The 21,744-nt window shown below is 39.8% G+C and overlaps 1 protein-coding gene across 3 annotated transcripts in view; it reads left to right on the forward strand.

Moving 5' to 3' along the window:
- The first annotated feature begins 313 nt into the window (after positions 1-313).
- Positions 314-21,744, forward strand: part of IMMP2L (inner mitochondrial membrane peptidase subunit 2) — an 866,166-nt gene continuing 844,735 nt past the window's right edge. For 2 of the 3 annotated variants that reach the window (XM_032304756.1, XM_032304753.1), the window contains exons 1-2: positions 314-368; positions 902-974. The gene's annotated coding sequence lies outside the window, so the exon portion shown is untranslated. Of the gene's footprint in view, positions 378-901; positions 975-21,744 lie in introns of all 3 variants that reach the window. The other variant, XM_032304755.1, reaches the window with a different exon arrangement.

A 21,744-nucleotide genomic window follows, 5' to 3' on the forward strand; every position in this document is an offset into this window, starting at 1 on the left:
AATAAATAAATAAAATATTTTTTTAAAACTTAAAAAAAAAAATAAGGGAGGAACTGAGACCAAGTTTCACAGAGTTTCGGCTCCCTCTTGTCTTTTCTGTCATTAGTACAGTGTAGACCTTAGAGTAAAGGCTCAGCTATTGCTTGCTGAATGAGTGTTACCTTTGATCCGTTGGAAATCCACGACGGGTTTTGGGTCTAACCCAGGCGGGCTCCCGCGTTAGCGGGGGGAGGAGAGGGTGGTGCCGGTTTTCCGCCGGGGGCGGAGCTTCGCGCGGCTCCCGCGCGCCAGGGAATGGAGGCGGAGCTTTCCGCCGGCGGTGGGCGGGGCTAGCGCGGGGACTTCCCCTGGGCTGAGCTGCGCAGCGGGTGCGGAGGGTGGGAGCCCGGTGGCGGTTCGGGGGGGGCTTTCGGAGAGGATGGAGGGGGTGGGTGGGTGTTCAGCCGCCGGCCTCTGGCGGTCCCCGGGGCTTGGGACCCTAACGGGGGAGTCGTTTCCAGGCGGGGCGGGAATTGCTGGGAGGTTGAGGGCTGCTCGGCCGCGAGTCCTGCGGTGTCGCGAGCATGTGTGCGTGCGCGTGTTTATCTGAGGCCCCGCGCGGCCGCCGGCCCTGCCGCCTACTCCTCTGGCTAACCATGATTGCAAACCGGCGCCTAGCCGCGGCGACACCTAGCCCGGAGGCGGCTCGCTCTTCCCCGCCAAGTGGGCACTCCCCGATCGCGCCCTCTCCTCGTCCCCCTCGTAGGGGACAACTCGGGCTCCAAGCCCCGGCCGTGAGAGGGAGCGCTGTGGGGACGCGCTGTCCTCTGCCTTGAACTGTTGGGCTTGTGGTGGGAGTCCCTGAGGCTTGAACACCAGGGTTTTAAAGCACCTGTCTGTCTCTTGTCATTTTTACTTTTAGGGTTTTGGCCAAATTGGGCGAGGGCACAAAATAACCACTTACCCCTTCTCACCGAGGACGAACGGGAGAAAGGGTAAGTAAGGAATGATCAGGGGTGGAAGGAGCTAGGGCTGTAGGAAGCAAGACCAAGGGAGAGAAAAATCCAGATCCACAACTGCCCCTGGGGGATTTAGGGGCTAGATTGTTCCATTTCATCAGGAACCTGAGGCCCACTTTCAAGGGTCACAGGCTCCAAACCCAAGAGTTTTTTCAGGCCTGGAATCTGTAGCTTTGGCTGGGAGTTTGGCGGCTTGGCAAAGATCCCTTTTAGCCATTTGACCTGATAGAACTGTCCTTACCCTTCCCGTCTTTGGAACGTGGGTCTTGGGGTTGTCTCTCTCCAGGCCATGTCTCACTCGAAGCTAACTTTGATTAATCCCAGAGACTGAGTATTGAAGATTCAGGGCCCTGCTCAATTATGGACAGGATCTCCACCCACGGATCTTTACATTTTAAAAAGGGACTCCTGTAAAAATTCTTTAGAACGCCAAAGGGTAAAATTAATTAGCGAGGTGATACCTGTTGAAATCCTTTTAGGATCTTCTCACAAGCTCATAGAGGAAGATTTTTTGTTTGTTTGTTTTTGTTTTTGTTTTTTTCAGTGTCGAGGTTGACATTACCAGGCTGGGCCTTTTACTCTTGACTTTCACTTTGATACCCCTCACATATTCTATTCACTTCTGAAAAGTAGCCAAACAGCACACTGAAGCCCTTGGAGGTTTGCTGTGATTTTCAGTGTGATCTCTTTCAACAGTTGTTTTGTGCAAATTTTCCGTCAGTTTTCCAATATACCACTCCTTCTACCTTCTTACTGGTGAAATGAAACAGCCCCTCTCCAAAGTTTGGGAATACCTTCTGTATCCTATGTGTCCTGTATCAACAAACATTTTAAATTAGCTAGAATTCAGGTTAGCCACAAGCAAGAATGTTGCAAACCATTCTTGGATACTTACAGAGGAAAGCTAGAATTAACCTCTGTGTCAAATTGACATTGGCTGCCTATGCTCTGAATCTGCCTTATTTGTCTGGACTTAAGTGATAGATAGCCATATAATTTAGGTAAAACCAGAAAATAGTTGTTTATTGATGATGGTTCATTCATTGATGCAGTAGTTATTTATTCTTTTCCCGCCAAGGTGTGGGACACTGATACATTAGTAGGATGGTAAAATGAGACTGGGTTTGGAGATGGCCATTTGGAGCAGGCCTTTCTCCAGTTTTCTGTAGGTTTTTGGAGTACTTAAGTATTTAATGTACAAGACCTTCCCTGTACTATTGATCTTAGTTATGTGCAGGTCTGTACGTGTTGTGGGGGACAGTACTATTTTTCTGCCTTCTAGTACTTTCAGTGATAAACTTTCAAGGATTACTGACCATGGTGATTTGTGTCCTGTTTTAGAATAGTGTTACTGGACAGAGAATCAGTTGCAAACTCAGGTTTGGCTGCTGGCAGCTTGAAAATCAATACTTGAGAGCTAGGTGAGAGACAAATGGGAAAGAAAAGACTGTTTTATTCGGGAAGCTGGCAACCTGGGAGGATGGTGGACTAATGTCCCAAAGACCACCTTCCCAGTCCAGGTGAAGCTGAAGAGTTTTAAAAGGGAAGATGTGACAGACGGGGCAGGGGGCCCAACGTGCAGGAGAAGCTGGGGCCCAGGTGGTAATTGGTAGGTCGACAGGATCCGGAACAGACTTGCTGGCATCAGCAGCAGCTGTTTTCAAATGTGATTAGGCATTATCTTCTGGGAAAGTTTAGTCCTTCACTCCTCAAGGCCAGCGGTTTGCAAATCTCAAGAAAGTAGGTTAGTTTGGCTGCAGACCAAGGGACTGAGGTTAGCAAGTAAGGAGTGCATAAGCTTGAGACGGGTTAACCCTTAAGAGCAATTGGAACACCATTATAGCTTTGTAGTCATTTTGCAGTGTATTAAATATAACAGTATAAAGATCAGATGAGGATAATATTTTGGATTGTTCCATAAAGATGACATAAGATGAGAAAACATGGAGTGTTAAGGATAATGCACTTAATAAATATTAGATTGTTCACGTGTATGAGTTTCTGTACATTTAACCTTATTTTTTATTTAAGATAACTTTTTCTGGTTACAAAGGTTATATAAGATTAAAAAAAGTTATTTAAAAAGGAGTCTTGCAGGGATATAAAAGGTAGAAAGTGAGTCTCTTATGAACTCTCAGAGGAACCCTTTCAACTATTTGTGTTTCTTTCTTCAACTTTGTTTCATGTTATATGTTACTATTTGGCAAAACTGTAAATGTCTGCCTTTTACCTCCATATTCTTGGCTATGTACCACCACTCCTTGTTCCATCCCCAGTCCCCATGTAGAAGTGACATGTCTTTTAGAGTCTTCTAGAAATGGGTTCTAGTCCTGGCTCTTATCTCATTCGCTCTGCGACTTTGTGCCAGTTAAAACTCTACTCCCTAACTTCTCACCTGTCAAAACAGAACAATGAGTATATTAAAAAGTATGCAAAAAGACAGCATCTGGCTTACGGATACTAACTTAATTTCCCTCCCTTTTTATTTGGTCACCTATCACATTCTTAATTATCCTCTTTGCAACTGAAGCAAGGGATCTCATACTCAACATTCCTGCAGGTGGGTGTTTGCATTTTCACAGTGATCACCTGTTAAATCGGATCCTCAAATTTCTGGGATAACACTGGCACCTGAAGTGGTTTGAATCCCCCTCCCCATTCCCGCCTTGTAATCATTCCACAGCCATGTCTAACGAGTGTCAGCTTGAAAAATGAAGGGAAGGAGTTTCTATAAATGTGTTTAAAAAGCTCTGACACTGTTCCCAACGTGGGAAAGACATAGTACCGCATTTAGCTGAGTGCTTAAATTTAGGATTTCTATTTCAGAAATGTCTTTGGTTTATAAGAATTACAATAAAAATGCTGATGCTTCATGTCCAAACTGTCATGATTTTTGCCAACTTGTGGGTTTAATATACAGCTAAGCTGTGTGTTTAGTGTGTCTAATACAGCTCTGGAAGCCAAGAAAGACAAGTCCACAGACATCAGATTTTTACACCAGACATCTGGTTTCACTTTGCTAAGGAGTACATTTTGTCAGTAGATTATAGGCATATCAGCTGTACTGGTGTAGTTTGTGGCATTCTATCATAAGGTCTGGGTCTGTAGGGTTTAGTGTGATGTTTTATTCAAACGACAGCACACTATGAACGAGCACCTGGTCAGATAAGCATGCTTCCCACAGGTGTCTTCTAGTGTCATTGTTCTTACACGTTAACAAGGTAAAATCGTTTCTATCCTTGGGGTTTTTTTGTGGAAGAAAAATATTCTTAAAAGCCTTGCTAAAGATTAGCCCGTTGTATTCTAGAAATTAACTTTCAAGTCCATTTTTGTTTGTAATGTGGAACAGTGTACTTACAGGAATAAAATAACAAATGGCATTTAGGTTCCCAGATCAGGACCCCAAAGCTATTTTATGTTATGTTATGTTATGTTATTTGTTTTTTAAAAAAAAAGCTACTCCGAGATTAAGACCTGAGCTGAGATCAAGAGTTGGACACTTAAACCACTGAGCCACCCAGGTCCTCCACCAAAGCTATTTTAACTCATTGTATGCCTATTATTAGTGGTATACTATAGACTTTAGCCAAAAGTTATAATAGTGTTTTGGAGAGTGATATATTCTGAGGTGCCACCTAGAATAGCTAGACCACATCTCTTTTCATTTTGAGGTAGTCTGGAGTATAGAAATACTGTTATCTCTGGGTCTTCAGGTAGGCTCTGTGATTACTTACCTGTGATCTTGGATACAAATTCTTCATCTGTGAAATGGGATAATTACTCATGGTTACTCTGAGGTTTAGTGAGTGTTTGTTAAGTAGCACAATATGTAGTACAGAATTGGCCCTCAGTAAATAGTAGTTTCATTTCTTTTCTCTAGGTCCTGGCCACAAGAACAAAGATGGCAACCTCCTAACCCCTGCCTTATATCTCAGACTAATCCACTGGTAGGACCTGTGGCTCCAGCAGAGGGATCTGAAATTTGGGAATCTGGGATTTAGTAGTGGGGGCTGGGAAAAGGCTATGGAGAATAATGACAAAGGGGAGGAGTGGTGAACTGACAGAGAAAGTTGCCAATCTTTTTTTTTTTTTAAGATTTTATTTATTTATTTGACAGAGAGAGATCACAAGTAGGCAGAGAGTCAGACGGGGGTGGTGGGAGGGAAAGCAGGCTCCCTGCTGAGCAGAGAGCCTGACATACTCAATCCCAGAACCCGAAGATCATGACCTGAGCCAAAGGCAGAGGCTTAACCTACTGGGGCTTAACCCAGGGGCCCCAGAAGTTGCCAGTCTTTTGATCAGTCCATGGATTTAGCCGGATGAATTTTTTATTTGACGAGTAGAAAGAACCACCTTCATCTCTGGCTTTTCAGTTGATCTTTTGTTAGCAGCTCTATTGGTCTAGCTCTCCTGTCTACCTCCTTATTGCCTGCTTAGCCTATTGATAAGTTCTTTTTTTGTTTTGTTGGTTTTTGTTGTTGTTGTTGTTTGTTTCCTTGATAATACCTGAATAATCATTTATTTCTATTTTTTTAATAGGTGTGACTTATTAATAGATGTCCGTACTTCCCTAGGATCTGGACTTCTCCTATACTTAAAGTCCAGTTGATCTTCTTATCCTTTCATTGGTCTATAGTTCATTAATTCCTTGTTTTTCTTTTAAACTATTTGCTGTGTACATTGAACTTGTGCTGAGGATATAAAGATGAAGTCACTGTCCTTGATCAAGGATCTTATAGTCTAGTAGGACAATAGACATCTTGACCAACAGTCCAAATATTATGTGCTATTTCCCGTAATGGAGATATAAGTGCAAAGCAAGGCTAGCAGGAGCTCTTGACCCCTGATGGGAATGCCAGAGGAGGATTTTAGCAGTGGTTGTGTTTGAGCTGAATCTTGAAAGCTGAGTAGAAGTGAACAGGGTGACAAGCAGCAAAGAGCATTTCCACACAGGCCTAATGGCATGAATAGTTGTATGGTATTATGAGGGCCTGGTGTGTTCAGGGAGCTATATGTAGGTCAGTTATATTGGAGTATGAAGGGCAAAATCAGCAGTGAAAGGAGATGAAACCAGATAGCTAAGTCAGGGCATACTTCCTATGCCACGTGCAACATTGTGAGTGACGTGAAAGGTCACCATGAAAGCGGTGTGCTGTAGATTCAGGGGCAGTGAGGGGCCGGGTGGGGAGGAAGACTAAAGGCCTGAGCTGACGGTGCATTAGTATGGAAACCTGAGAGCTGAGACATGGCTGGATGTAGTGAGGATACTTGGAAATTAGAAATTTTTGGAAAAATATTTAGGAAGAGGGAAAATTGGTTGGTCTTTGTGACTGTTTGAATGTAACAGGAATGGGAGCCTGAGGATGCTGCAGTATGGGTAGTGGGAGGGAAAAGTGAAGAGGAAGTGGGTGTGAGGGTCAGCTCGTGAGTTCAGGTTGGGACATGTGATTAAATTGCTTGCAGGACAATTTAAACTTGGCGAGTTGGGGCTGTCTAGGAGGTGGCTGGATATGAGGTCTTGGAGCATCAGGAAGAATGTGGAGGCTGGAGATGCAGATTTCTGAGTGCTTACTCTATGGAGAGTCGTTAAAGGTGTAGGTAAGGACAAAAGGCTTAGAGGAACTGCATAAAAAGAGAAGAGAAAAGGACTCAAAGTAAACCCTGGAGAATATTGAAATTTTAAGGACAAACCAAGACAAAGACAGAGATATGGTTGCTGAAGGGGAGTGGCCAGAGGGGCTGGCAGGAAAGAGAAAGCATAGCTTTTCATGCTGACTTGTAGAGTTTCAAGAAGTAGAACCCAGTTAAGCTTGAATCATCAAGTACGCGAAGATTATAAAGTGCCTGTTGGAAGTCAGTGGTTCCCTTGGACTGGTGGGGGCAGAGACTGCACTGCATGGGCAGAGGAATGAGTCCGAGGGAAGGAAGGGAGGAGAGTGGAGGTGCGCCTGGGCCCCTCCTCAGATTCTGTCCTCATCGGTCTTCCGTCCAGAATTTTCAAAGCTCACCAAGGGATTCTAACATGTGTCTGAAGATGAGAACCACTGTGGCCCACTGCTTTTTTTGAGGGGAGAGAGAGCATGTATTTATGCTGAGAGGAAGGAGCCCCATAGAGAGGGAGGTGTTGAAGAGGTGGTTGCCTGTAATCACTGTTCTTTGTCATGTTTTCTTGTGGGTAAAAATCAAATTGTCACTGTCTTTGCCTAATCTTCCTTTGAAACAAACAAAAGGCATATATGACCCCATCCTTCAGTATCCTATTGACCCTTTTTCTCCTGGCTCAGAGTTCCACTGCTAACTTGCTCTCCCCAAATCTGGCCTTTTTCTATAAATTATTCTCTGACCTAATCCACTTGTGGGGGGAAAAAAGTCCCCATTTATTAAAAATGGAAAAATTTCAAAGGACTGTGTACTAGGAGGGTAAGGGGAAATTTATCAGCCAAACATTAAAAATGATCTGATTTAGCAATACTCATTAATAATATCTGCTGTCTTCAGGGCTATCTATGTAAGATGGAACCTTACATAAGATGGGAAGGATGAATGTGATAGGGATTCTGCCCTAAAGGACTCCTCAGGTCAGTGAGAGCAATGGATGTATGAGTAAGTGACTTATGCAATATATGCTGTTACATAGGTTCAAAGTAAGATGGATGCAAAAAAAAAAAAAAAAAAAAAAGAAAGAAAAAAAGGCCTTTCTTCTAAATGATCCTGAAGACTTCACAGAGGAGGCAACACAAGCTAGAACTTGCAGTGGAATTAAGGCATGGGATGCTGAGGTTCAAGGAGTGGGATTGAGGGAATAAAATATTTTGGTGGCCCCATGAGAGTGGCAGAATGGGTTTGAGTTTTTCATCTCTTCTTCCTCCTGTTCTACTTGGTTGATTGCAAGTTATCTGTTCTTTTAGGGACCTTTGGGGGATAAAGATGTTTTAGCTTACATGGGGAGATATCTGCAGTTTCTCCTTTTGTAGTCTAAGCTTTCTGTGAATTTACCACTACCGGTTTATTATATGCTCGATGGCCAAAATAGACCAGAGTAATTAAATCAGTCTCTGGGGATGACGTTCAGGTACTGATATTTTTCAAAGTGTCCCCAGATGTTCTAATGGCAGCATGGGTAGAGAACCAATGGGCTAAAATACAATTCAGAAGAAAAGATTGGGACTTGGAGCTAAAAAGTTATAGGCTGGGTTTCTTTAAAAAAATATAGTTGGATTTTTATGATTCTTTTTAACAGCATGTGTCCTCAGTTAAGTTACTTAGACTGCTCTAAGCCCCATCATCCTTTAGAAAATGGGAGTGGTAGTAAACCTGTCCCACCTTGTAGAAATGTGTGGATCAAAAGAGGTGATTATATCAAGGGACATTGCATGCAGATGTGGTTGTGACAATGAAATATTCTGTTGACTTTTTCCAGGAGTAGACAGGCTAAGAGCTGGCCACCTTGCCTGGTAAGGTAGTAACAATTTCATGAATTAGAACTTAAGATTTCACCATCATGAACATTTTGCTGCTCTATTTTACTACATTTGTGTAATGCTAAAATGTTGAAGACCTAAAGCAAAAATGCAGATCCTTAAAAAATCAGCTATTGAGCATTTCTTGTCTGACATATTATTTAAAATGATACAGATGTTTATTGTGATTAAAATTGTAAAGTATATGAATATTTTCAATGTCAGTAATATGATTGTTGAGTATTAAATGCTTTACAGAGGTTTTTGTTCTTAAAGTCTGTACATTAAAAAAAAACAAACAGAAATCAGGGCGCCTGGGTGGCTCAGTGGGTTGGGCCTCTGCTTTCAGCTCAGGTCATGATCCCAGGGTCCTGGGATTGAGCCCACAGTGGGCTCTCTTCTCAGTGGGGAGCCTGCTTCCTCCTCCCCTTCTGCCTGCCTCTTTGCCCACTTGTGGTCTCTCTCTCTGTATCAAATAAATAAAATCTTAAAAAAACAAAACCAAAAAACAGAAATCTTCTAGAAAACAGTAAAAAGCCCACTAAGTACCATGGAATACCATGAATTCAATGATATTGCAGGTCTCATCAAGTCTGTCAAGTATATAGGAACATATGCTGTGCCTCTCTCTCTCTCTCTTTTTTTTTTTTAAACTGTGGGATACCTGGTATTGGTGCTTGTGGTATAATCACACTGAAATGATCATTGTTATGGTATTATAACTTATTTTACTTGAGAGGTAAGTTTAATGGCAAGAAAACTGAACCTAAAGCTTAGAGATTAGATTCCAGACCTGGTTTCCCTGCCCACTCCTAAATGGTAGTAGATAAGTTAGTTTCTCGGAGACTCACATGCATCAGTTCTCTGTTGCTTTGTAACATAATCAAAATCTCAGTGGCTGAAAGCAACAATAATCATTTTTTAAAGATTTATTTATTTATTTATTTGACACACACAGAGAGAGAGAGAGAGAGACAGTGAGAGAGGGAACACAAGCAGGTGGAGTGGGAGAGGGAGAAGCAGGTAATCGAATACGGTACTAGATCCCAGGACCCCAGGATCATGACCTGAGCCGAAGGCAGATGCTTAATGACTGAGCCACCCAGGCACCCCAGCAATAATCATTTATTATATCATGTTTGTGTCAGTAGTTTGGGTGGTTCTGGCTCAGGATCTCATGTGGTTGCTGTCAGATGCCAGCAGGAGGTGCAATTATTGGAGGACACACCTGGGGCTACAAGGTTCCTTTCCAAAGTGCCTATCACATGGCCGGCAAGTTGGTGTTGGCAATTTGGTTCCTCTCCATAAGGGGCTTTCCATGGGGCTGCCCCTCCCTGGGAGGTTATGGGAGCTGGCTTCCCCAGAGTGACATACATGAGACCAAGGTGGAAACTGAAGTACCTTTTATGACCCATCCTTGGAAGTCCCCTAGCACCATTTTTGATGTCTTAGTGGTCTCATGGGCCAGCCCTGATTGAGAATGAGACACAGGATAGGAAGCATGTATCATCGGGGACCATCTTGAGAGGTTGGTTGCCTGACAGGTTGACAGCCTCTACCCAGCATAGCATAACTTTGGGTTTCAGTGAGGAATTTATGGAAAATCATTTGCAAAACATTAAAGTAGCAGATAAATTTTTCAAGTTTTTCACGTCTTCTAGTATAGAAGTGGTACATCTATCTCGTGGGAGAAAATTATGAGCATGAACAGTAACCATAGCAAGACCCTGTTGGTCAACTGGTGACCATAGGTTTTATCCAAGGTAGTCTGTCTCCTTGATGAAATCTTGGAATGTCTGTTTTTATGTCTCTTTCTTGGCATTTGCTCTACTTTGCCTTGGTACGAGTCATGTATGGACGTGTCTCACCCTGTGTTGGACTGGAAAGTTTTAGAGTGGGAACTACATCTTACTCTTCATTGTCTTATGGCATTTTTAACTTAATGCTTGGCACTTCATTGGTGTTTAATTTCTATTAGCTGAACTGAATTGGATCACTAGCACAACTCCTGTCTTTATGCCTCCCCTGAAATTTCAGATGCAAATAATGAAATTATTATCAGATGGTATTGATGGGAGTGGTAGCTCCTTCTGGAACCATCTCTAAGCCTGTCCAATGGGTCCCTGATTTGCCCTGATAGCCTTTAGCCTCTCCTAAATGGCTCACATATTTGGATGTGTCAGGGGCTTAGCCTGTTCTCATTGATGACCAAAGCAAGCAAGCACACACACTGCACAATCATTCCTATATGACTGTTTCAGAATCTCATTGTACCCACACCCCATTTGGTAACTCATACCAAATTTTCGACTTCTTAGCTGAAGAATGCCCAGAAGATAAAAGTTTATATCTTTCTTCCATGTAATAAATCATAAAAATTTAATCTTCACCATTTTATCCAAAAGTTTATTTTGAGAGCTAGGTCTTTGTATGGCACTTTGACACACACCCTTTCATACATCTTTTTTTTTGAAAAATGTTTGTAGCATTTATGGTCAGCTTTTGAAAAATCATCCTGCTTGTAGCTGGAGGACACATTGTAAACACATTTTCAAGTTCTAGTTCTTTTTTTTTCTACTTTTAGAATTGTGTTCAGCAAAGCCTTTTTTTTTTTTTTAAAGAAGGCAAATGTTTGTAACATTGTTGTATTTGTTACAGCAATGTTACATTTGTAACATTGCATTTTAGAATAATCTATTTCATACGGTTTTCACGTTATGTAGACCAATACATTCAGAGTATCTCAGGACTGTTTTCTCCTTTCTGTTCTCTCATGTGGACTTTCCTGCTGATTACCCTCGTTAGGAACTCTTTGCTTCCTTCTCCATCACCTGCCTTCTCTGTCAGTTGTCTGTACCAAATTTTCTCCCTGTCTTTGGACTTAGTCTACAATGCCACGTTCGAGTATGAGCAGGCTGCAAGGGGCAGAGCAGGCATTGTGATTAGCACTGAGTGTAAAAAGAAGAGTTCAGCTGACTGTTAGGGTTGATGGTCAAAGGTTCTTTGCTAAGTAGGTAATAGTGGACCTATAGAGCAACATGTGTTAGGAAAAGATTAGAGATGCCACAGTTAATTTGTCTTAATTTTTGAAAATAGATTTTTTTTAGCCCAGTTTTTTTTTTTAAAGATTTTATTTATTTATTTGATAGAGAGAGATCACAAGTAGGCAGAGAGGCAGGCAGAGAGAGAGGGGGAAGCAGGCTCCCTGCTGAGCAGAGAGCCTGATGTGGGGCTCGATCCCAGGACCCTGAGATCATGACCTGAGCTGAAGGCAGAGGCTTAACCCACTGAGCCACCCAGGTGCCCCTAGCCCAGTTATTTTTATAGTAAATTTTTTTTAGCCCAGTTTTAGGTTTACAGCAAAAAAATACAGATTTTTCCTATGTACCCCACATGCGTACATGCGTAGCTTCTCCCATTATCAACAGTACCTACCAGAATGATACATTTATTACGACCAAGGAGCCTACATTGACACAGCATTTACATGAGGGTTCACTCTATGTACATTTGAATAAACGTGTAATAACATGTGTGCATCGTTATAGTATCATACAGTAGTTTGACTGCCCCAAAGTCTACCATATTCTGCCTATTCATCCATCTCTCCTCACTAACCCCTAACAACCATAGATCTTTTTACTATCTCCATAATTTTGCCTTTTCCAGAATGTCATGTAGTTAGAATCATACAGTATGGAGCCTTATTTCCTTAAATTTTAGTTTTCCTGGTTTAGCAGATTATTTAAAGCATTTTGGTGTTTTTCCAAGAGTTTATTTTTTAATGAGTTTTATTAGTGTCAGATTCAAATACTGAGTTAATGTTTTTTAAAGATTTTATTAATTTGACAGAGATCACAAGTAGGCAGAGAGACAGGCAGAGAGAGAGCAAGGGAAGCAGGCTCCCTGTTGAGCAGAGAGCCCGATGCGGGGCTCGATCCCAGGACCCTGGGATCATGACCCTAGCTGAAGGCAGAGGCTTTAACCCACTGAGCCACCCAGGCGCCCCAAGTACTGAGTAATTATTATTCAGTTTTGTTTAATAATAACTATTTTGTATCATTATATAAGGATAGTTTGAGGCATTTCATAAACTAGCTTTCTTATGAGTCTATTTCTCATGTGTAAGAGAAGTTCTATAGTCTGCACACACAAGTTATGACAGTAATAGTTTGATAGTTTGAGACGTGTATATGACTGCATGATGTTAATATTCTAAACATTTCATTAAAACCTTTGTTTTAAAACTTAAAAAATAGATATTAAATATAAATTTCTAGACTTTAAAGAGGTGCTGTATGGTGAAAAGAATGTGGCTTTATTCGAGTGCTAGCTCTATCAGCAATATGAACGTGAATTTTTTTTTGTCTCTGAATTTCATTTTTTAAAAAGATTTTATTTATTAATTTGACAGAGAGAGAGAGAGAGAAAGCATAAGCAGGGGGAGCAGCAGAGGGAGAGGGAGAAGCAGACTCCCTGCTGAGCAGGTATCCCTTTGCTGGGCTCAGTCCCAGGGCTCTGGGATCATGACCTGAGCCGAAGGTGAACACTTAATTGACTGAGCCATCCAGGTACCCCTGAATGTCTTTTTTTTTTTTTTTTTTGAGAAGTGGAGATAACTTGTACTTTATAGGTTATTTTTGAGCACTATATGAGCTATTGGTTAAAATCCTATGTAAATATTTTTTTTAGAGAGCGTGAAAGAAGGAAGGAGTGAGGTAAGGGGCAAAGGAAGAAGGAGAGAGAGGGAGAGAGGGAGAGAATCATAAACAGACTCCGTGCTGGATGTGGGGCTCAATCTCATAACCCTAAGATCATGACCTGAGCTGAAATCAAGAGTCAGATGCTTAACCGATTGAGCCACCCAAGCAACCCAAAATCCTATGTAAATTTTAACTTGTTCTAAAGAAATGTAAGGAATTAATCATTTAATGAGTTGTACTTAGTTATTATATCTTAATTCTTCTTCTTCTTTTTTTTTTTCGTTTTGCAGACAAGTACTAAAGGGGAAGAATGATTTGGGTTTAAGAAGGTGATACTGCTGAAAAGATGGTTATTTGAGTGTGTCTGAGAAAAAATGCATTTTTTTTCTCTGAATATATCTTGTTGATTAAACCTTCTTTTTTCTTATTAAAAACATCTATACTTTGGGATATTCAGCATGTGTGCTTGGCTCCTAATCATACTTATTACGTAGTTGTCAGTTTGAGATGTTAGTCCTCTCTCCAAAAGAACGAATTATATTGCCACCTTCTGTATGGGGTCAGAGACACATTATTTACTCTTTGTGATGAGAAAAGGCTAGATTCTAAAGTTCTTGTGACCGGTCTCTATGTGACTGAAGCAATGAGGGCAAGGCAGAGTTAGGTAGAAAGATTTTGGGGGAAGAGAATACAGATGGTCTTCTGAGGTTGAAATCTTGAGGCAAGTGATATATTAAATGCAATTCTAGTTTCAAGGTGTCCTTCTAGTTTAGAATACTTAGAGGAGTGGTCAGTGACATACTCATGCATTATGGCTAGAGAAAACTCTACACTTCCGAGTTTGAGAATGTCAGTGTTGATTAGTTCAAGATAAAACTCTTATTCCTATTTATTTTTTCAAAAAAGATTTATTTATTTATTTAATTATTTGAGAGAGGGAGACTGGGAGAGAGAGTGCCCATGAGGAGGGAGAGGTCAGAGGAGAAGCAGACTCCCCACTGAGCAGGGAAGCGCGATGTGGGACTTGATCCTGGAACTCCAGGATCATGACCTGAGCTGAAGGCAGTTGCTTAACCAACTGAGCCACCTAGACGCCCCTCAAGATAAAACTCTTTATAGTCATGTCCTTTATTATTAACATTTTTATTATATAGCAACCTTATTTTTTTATATCTCTACTGATTTAGAGTTCTTTTTTATCTTCAAAATATATTATACGGCCAAACACATGACAAAGTGCTATTTCCACCACATCTGCTGTCAGAACACACACGTTTATTGGTTAAATTCACTGTCTTTTCTGGGCATGATTTGTCGTGCTTGCTCCAAATTGCTTGTAATTGCTCCAAAGCAATTACAATAGTAACATCAAGGATCACTGATCACAGATCACCATAATGAATATAATAATAGTGAAAAAGTTTGTGAGAATATTGTGAGAATTACCAAAATGGGATACAGAGATATAAAGTGAGCAAATGCTGTTGAAGAAATGACACTGATATGCCTGATGCAAGGCTGCTACAAACCTTCAATCTGTTAAAAAAAAAAAAAGCAGTATCTTTGAAGAATGATAAAGAGTAGCACAGTAAATCCAGGTATGCCAATATAGCTTAAAGTTATTGAGGCCACTGTCTGTTCTAGGTTGACTTTTCCTTGCTCTGATCTCCCATAGCACAAAATTCATTTGCTTTTATATAATATAAGAGACTCACACTAAATAGTTCTTGCATCCGTCTGTGGTTTTGTGTTTGTGGAAAGAGCAGAGAGATCATCTGGAACTAACCTTTGAAGGAAGAAAGAACATTCAACATAAAAGATATGGTTTGAACAAAGACATAGAAGAAGGACCTTCTTCCTAAATTTAGAGGCAACGAGAAACTATTTGACTACAGTAAAAGTCCATGGGACATGTAGATTGAGGTTGGATTGTGAATGACACAAATACTCAACTTAGTAGTCTGTCAGACTGGCAAAGAAACAAAAAAATTGAGAACATGATGTGCTATTGAGGGTATAGAGAAATAGGCAGGGTCATCATTGCTAATGGGATTTTTGCAGGTTTCATTGAGACCAATTTGGAAATAGTTATCAAAACTTAAAATACACATATCATTTGATTTCTTATTAGAATTTATTCTACAGGTCTTGTACTTGGATGAAATAATATATATTTAGAGATAGTCTTTGCAGGAATAAAAAACAACTGAAGTTCCCATTCTTGGGGGATTGGACAAACAAATTATGGGACATTTAGTAGATATGTAGTAGTTGTTAATAAGGCAGTTTATGCTGAAATGGAATAATTGGTAAGTCAAAAAAAGGTGCAGAACAGTTAATAATGGTGGTTAATATTTTGGAGGAAAATAAATTAAGATACATATTTTCTTGTATATGCACAGAATTTCTCTGGAGGGAATTATTAGAAAGAGGAAAATGCCTCCAGTGGGTAGCAGGAGAACCGGGATGGGAGAGTGTCTTATTTTCTATTGTATACCCCTTTTTGGATATTTTGAATTTTACATTATACAAAATTTTTTTTTAAAAAGAAGACACACATTCAACTCAAAATGTATTTCTGTATTACATATAATCTACTCTGGAAAATTAGGGAATAGAAAGGTAAATTAAAAAAAAAACCTTAGTGGTTCATTTGATAGGAGGTTATTTGATAAGGGATTAATATTCGGAGTACATAAAAACTCCTAGAACTCAACAACAACAACAGAATAACCTAATTAAAAAATGAACAAAAGGGGACCTGGGTGGCTCAGTGGGTTAAGCCTCTGCCTTCGGCTCAGGTCATGATCCCAGGGTCCTGGGATCGAGCCCCACATCAGGCTCTCTGCTCTGCAGGGAGCCTGCTTCCTCCTCTCTCTCTGCCTGCCTCTCTGCCTACTTGTGATTTCTGTCAGATAAATAAAGAAAAAATCTTTAAAAAAAATGAACAAAAGATTTAAGTAGATATTTCTCCAAAGAAGATATATAAATGGCTGATAAAAACATGATAATGTGCACAGACTCTGCTTGAGATTCTCTCCCTCTTCCTCTGTCTCTCCTTCAGTGTCACTAATCATTAGGAAGATGCAAATGAAAACCACAATGAGACACTATGAATGCCCACTCATTAGGCTAGCTGCTATTAAAAAGTATTGGTGAGGATGTGGAGAAATTGTAACTCTTGTGCACTCTTCATAAGAATGTAAAATGGTATAGACACTATGGAAAACAGTATGGCAATTCCTTAAAAAATTGAAAATAGACCTCTCATATGATCTAGCAGTTCCACTTTTGCAAATATATCAAAAGGATTGAAAGTGGGGGTCCCTGGGTAGCATAGTCGGTTAAGTGACCACCACTTGGTTTTGGTCAGGTCATGATCCCAGGGTCCTGGGATTGAGCCACTCCGTGCACAGACTCTGCTTGAGATTCTCTCCCTCTCCCTCTGTCTCTCCTGCTCATGCTTTCTGTCTCTCAAACAAATAAATCTTAAAAAAAAAAAAAAAAATTGAAAGCAGAGTCTCAAAGACCGTGTTCGTAGCAGCATTAATTACAATAGCCAAAAGTTGGAAGCAACCCAGGTGTCCACGGTTAGTTGAATGGAGAAAGAAACTGTGGTATATACATATAATGGAATATTATTCAGCCTTAAAAAGGAAGGAGATTCTGAAATGCTACAACATGGTTGATCCTTGATGACATTAACTAAGTGAAATAAGCCATTCACAAGAAAACAAATACTGTATGATTCCATTTATATGGGGTACATAGAATAGTCGGATTCGTAGAAAGTAGAATGATGGTTTTCAGGAGTTGGGGGTAGGGAGGAATAAGGAGTTTAATGGGTACAGAGTTTCGGTTTTGTAAGATGAAAAGTTCTGGAGATTGGTTGCACAATAATGTGACTGTATTTATCACTACTGAACTGTACACTTAAGAACAGTTAATAGGGTAAATTTTACCACAATTTAAAAAAGATAACCTATCCCCCCCTCCATGAGAACCCCTAGGTATAGTGGTGGGGAAGATGAATATGTAAAATAAATGGGTGTGATTCAGAATATAATCTAAGTGTCCACAGTGAGATATAAACAAAGCTTTGGGTGCGATAGGGTGGAGTGTAAGAGGTTGGAAATTGCCTGTGACTTCACAAAATAGATTTTAAACTTGTATTAGGAGACTGTGGCATTAAGTGAGTGGAGAGGTTGGAAGGAAAATCTAGGCTGAAGGAGTACCACGAGTGAAGGTGTAGAGAGGGAAGGTGCTGGGAAAGAATCCCATCACAGGCTTTTCTTTGAATGTTGACTCACATTTTTCCTACTTACGTTTGTCTCACCCTTGTTTTGTTTGGGGTGTAAACCACTTTCAGGGCTCCTTTAGTCCTTCTGCGAATTTTTTTCTACCAAAGCTGATTGTTTCCTTACATTCCTTTCCCTGTAAAAAACCATTTTTACGTATGTCGACTGGAAAATCCCTCCTTCCCGGCTCCTTTTCTTTCATCTTGTTGTGCTTCTCTCTTACAGAGGGCAGAGTTGCCCTCTGCCCCAGAGGCCATCTTTTTTGATATTGCTTCCAGCCAATGGAGCAGAATATGTTTAGTATACAAAAAGCTAAAGACATTGTATTTCAGAGTTTTTCCCTAAATAAATCAGTGCAGTATAAATTCATTGGGCCTTATTGATTTTCTCTGTGACAGGTGAGGTATCTAATTTAGTTGCTTGGCTGATATGGCACTGTTTTTTCTCTGCATGCTATCACCTTTTCATTAAAGACCTGAATTCATAGAGTTGATAGAAACATACTCAATTTTAAAGATAGAATTTGTCCTGTAGCCAGGCATTAGATTGCTCTGTTTGTTTCCTTGATCTCTTTTTCTTCCTAATTTTCAGGTGTTGAAGGCAGTACATGGGGATGATGTGCATTCTGACTTCATCTGTCTTGCTAATTTTAATCTCCTGGTAGTAGTGGTGCAGGAAAAAAAAAATCTGAGAAAAAGTGTTTTCTGATCAGCTTCTGCTGAAACTACTTAATCAAAGTAGTCAAAGGGGAAAGATATATTCTCAACGATTGCTACTTATGGAATTAAAATTGTGAGAGTGGTGATTTATCTCAAGTGTGATTCTCTCTTGGGGAAAGTTTGCCATCCCATTAGCATCTATTTGCATATCTTTTACTTTTAACAAATATATGATTGGATCTGAAGATAGAAGACTAGATTTGCTCTTACATAAAATTTAATTTTATGGTAATATTGACTACCGAATTATTATCTTTGCTTTCAGTATCTTTGACTGAGGAGTCTGGTTGGTTAGAAACATTATGTTGAGATCAGTGCCTTGGAATTAATCAAGGTGGTCCTGTTGCCTTACAGAGAGGGCTCATCTTGGCCCTTGTTCTGAGGTTTATTTTAGTTCTCAAGTAAACGGATACAGCTAAATTAGGGGAAAATCAGTCATACTGGTAGGCCTTACAAATTACAGAAAGTGACTGGGCTTGGGTGATGGTTCTGTCAGCTCTGTATTTTAAAAGTGAAGCATACCAATATGGTTATGAATGTTTGATAATGTAACTACTGCAGAAAAAGTGGTGGTTTAAAATTAATTGCAGTTTTTGTTTAAAAAATGTGGTTGATTTTTAAGTACTTTGTTCTGTATTTGCTTTTATGTTTGCTGAAAATATTACACATGAAGACTATGCTTTAAACACTATAAAATGTTTTTCTACTATTAAGTAAATGATTGTGGAAAATGTTACACTTTAAAGGTCATGTTGATTTTGTGGCATTTCCAATTTTATATTTTATATATGCTGTTGAATTGGTTTAGCTCCTAGTTGAATGTTTAAAGATCTGGGTAATAAATATAGAAGGGAAATTGCAAAAGAGTACATTGTTTTGGAATGCACATATCTTCCAGCTTTCTTTTCTTTAAACAGTGAAATTTTAGATTCTGAGAGCCAATTCAGAGGGCTGAATGGATAGCAGGATAATAAGAGTTTTCAGTACTTGTTAGGTCTACAGACAACTCTAGTGATGTCTTTCTATTAATTGATGTTGGAGATAAAGATTTGTACTTTTCTCCCTTTAGTACCCCTCTTCCATTTGGAAATTTATTAGAAATTAATGAGACTTGAGCACTTACCTTTTATATAGTGGATTGAACTAATTGTGTATTCAGTGGTTGTGAAATAAATAACTCTTGTTATGTTTATTGGGAGTGGTGAACACTTACTGGGGGTGGCAGCTAAGTGGGAGGCAGGGAGCATAGTGCTTAAATGCCAGGCCTTGGGGTTAAATAATGTGGATTTAGCTTTGCTGTTTACTGTGTGTGTGACTTTAGCAAGACTTGTACACTGCGAGCATTAGTTTATGTCTTTGAAAATGGTTTATGTATGAGATTAATTGAGGTAACAAAATAGGTTAACAAAAATTTTTATTTTAGTATTATTATAGTGCTACAGTATTTTAGATACCACAAGTGAATATTCTTTACTGGAATGAATTTTTTTTTCCATTGGTTTCAAAGTCAAATTGTTTCTTACAGTTTTTCTTTCTGTTTCCAATTAATGCTGCTTTTAGAGTTTACAGATCTGATAATAATTTGTGGAAGAGTATTTCTGACTGATTTTGAGAGTGGCTTCCAATCACTCCATCCTTATTAAAAATGAAACAAAACCTCATTGTACTGTTAGTTAAAAAATTTTTTGTGACTGTTTAATGTTTGTACTGAAGTTAGCACCCAAAGTATAGCAAAATGTTGGTATAATTTTGGCCAAGGAAAAATAGTATTTTAAATATTGTCTGGGGGATTCTGTTATGTCTATCTCACTTTTAAACTGACCTTTCATCTGTGATTTTTTTTTTTATGGCTCTTTTTGATAGACACATCTGAAGAGGTGAAATTGCCACTTTTCTTTGTAATTAATTGGATAACCAATTACTTGGCTTGGGAAAGGGGAAGGGCCCTGAGTGATATGCTTATTAGTTTTTTGTCAAACAAAGGTGACTAGATTCTGAAAAACTTCATTATTCAAAACTGATAGATATTAATTTAAATTGCTTTGAATTTCTGTATGGCTCATGTATTTTTATCTAGCTCATATACTTCCTAAAATATATCAAAATCATTACTAAATTTTCTTTCTGAGCCATTTACCATAACAGTCATTGTGATGTTCCCTAATATCATTTGATGTTGATGAAACAATAAAATTAACTTTGATACAAAATTGGAAAGATGAGGGAATTATTCTCAGGGCCACTGAACTGTTATGCTGACAATAACCTATTTGGTGACCTGTATGAAAATAATTTTATTTATTATTATTTGTGCTTATTTACAAATGGGGTTATACTTCTTTTTGCTGCTGAAAGCAGAAATGTATTAGAAGTTTCCCCAAGTGTGTAGGTTATCTTGTATTATCCAACCAGCCATGTGACATGTGTTTGTTAAATGAGCACAGGTATGAAAATCAGTCAAGAAATTTAACCATGTCATCATTAGAAGTGAACGTGATTTCATGACAAATACTAACCTTGCAGCAGAAGTCAGAAATGATCTTGGAGCAGGGCGTGATGATGATGATGATGATGATGATGATAGGGTGTAGAATGGAAGAGGGGTAATTTTAGTAGTGGGGAAAAGAGGCCATTCCATGGATTTCTGATATGAAAGGTAAAGGCCTGATGTTAGACTCAGAATCACAGATGGTTGAAGCAAAGAACCTTACAGGTGGTCTTACTGAAATAGATGAAATGAATTGCTGTGCTATTGACATGGCTTGGACCTGAATCCAAGTTTTCTGATCTCTCATTTGGTACTGGGCATGGAAAGAAAATTAACAACTTGGCTCTAGAATAAGATGGGCACTTGGTTCTTTGAGAGTAACACATACAGGGAGGTACTGTATCAGATGGTTGGGTGGCTCCCAAAAGGCCGCTCTGGCCACCCAGTTCCTCTCTTAGGCTCCTCACTGGTATTTAAAGGAATGGAGTATCTGACACAGTCATACCACACTGTCTCTCCAGCAAGATTACAAGTGGGTGGTAATATAAACCATATCTAAAATTAAGCAAACATTCAAGAAAAGTTTACTTTGCACCTGCAAATGCTAAGACCTTCAGGGTTTATAGAGAGGACTGAGACATGGTACTTACCCTTTAGGGGCTTCCAGTGTAGTTGGGGAAAATGGACATAACTATAAAAAGATAACTAATAATACTAGGTGCCAAATGAGGGTTTGGCTAACATATACCAGAGGAGTTTGGGGGTGGATGGCAGTGCTAGGGTTTAGAGTACTTATCTAAGACTTCTTGGAAGAGATGAAAATTAGGTTGGTTGCTTCTCAGCTCATTAGATCTTAGGCATAATTATATGTGTTTAGCTCTAAAGATTTGGATTCACCTCGGGTGCCTGGGTGGCTCAGCGGGTTAAGCCTCTGCCTTCGGCTTGGGTCATGATCTCAGGGTCCTGGGATCGAGCCCTGCATCGGGCTCTCTGCTCAGCAGGGAGCATGCTTCTCTTGCTCTGCCTGTCTCTCTGCCTACTTGTGATCTCTCTCTGTCAAATAAATAAATAAAATCTT

The sequence above is a fragment of the Mustela erminea genome, chromosome 11, assembly GCF_009829155.1.
Source record: "Mustela erminea isolate mMusErm1 chromosome 11, mMusErm1.Pri, whole genome shotgun sequence".
NCBI classification, from domain to species: domain Eukaryota; kingdom Metazoa; phylum Chordata; class Mammalia; order Carnivora; family Mustelidae; genus Mustela; species Mustela erminea.